Raw genomic sequence first — 824 nt, forward strand, 5'->3', positions numbered from 1 at the left:
TGTATTGTAGAGGGGTTAGGGCTGGGGTCAGTGTAAAGGTGGTATATAGTTGTATTGTAGAGGGGTTAGGGCTGGGGTCAGTGTAAAGGTGGTATGTCGTTGTATTGTAGAGGGGTTAGAGCTGGGGTCAGTGTAAAGGTGGTATATCGTTGTATTGTGGAGGGGTTAGGGCTGGGGTCAGTGTAAAGGTGGTATGTAGTTGTATTGTAGAGGTGTTAGGGCTGGGGTCAGTGTAGAGGTGGTATATAGTTGTATTGTAGAGGGGTTAGGGCTGGGGTCAGTGTAAAGGTGGTATGTCGTTGTATTGTAGAGGTGTTAGGGCTGGGGTCAGTGTAGAGGTGGTATATAGTTGTATTGTAGAGGGGTTAGGGCTGGGGTCAGTGTAAAGGTGGTATAGAGTTGTATTGTAGAGGGATTAGGGCTGGGGTCAGTGTAAAGGTGGTATATAGTTGTATTGTAGAGGGGTTAGGGCTGGGGTCAGTGTAAAGGTGGTATAGAGTTGTATTGTAGAGGGGTTAGGGCTGGGGTCAGTGTAAAGGTGGTATATAGTTGTATTGTAGAGGGGTTAGAGCTGGGGTCAGTGTAAAGGTGGTATATAGTTAGTTGTATTGTAGAGGTATTAGGGCTGTGGTCAGTGTAAAGGTGGTATATAGTTGTATTGTAGAAGGGTTAGGGACTGGGGTCAGTGTAAAGGTGGTATAGAGTTGTATTGTAGAGGGATTAGGGCTGGGGTCAGTGTAAAGGTGGTACAGAGTTGTATTGTAGAGGGGTTAGGGCTGGGGTCAGTGTAAAGGTGGTATATAGTTGTATTGTAGAGGGGTTAG

This window comes from Salvelinus fontinalis, chromosome 7 (assembly GCF_029448725.1).
Source record: "Salvelinus fontinalis isolate EN_2023a chromosome 7, ASM2944872v1, whole genome shotgun sequence".
Taxonomy (NCBI): Eukaryota; Metazoa; Chordata; class Actinopteri; order Salmoniformes; family Salmonidae; genus Salvelinus; species Salvelinus fontinalis.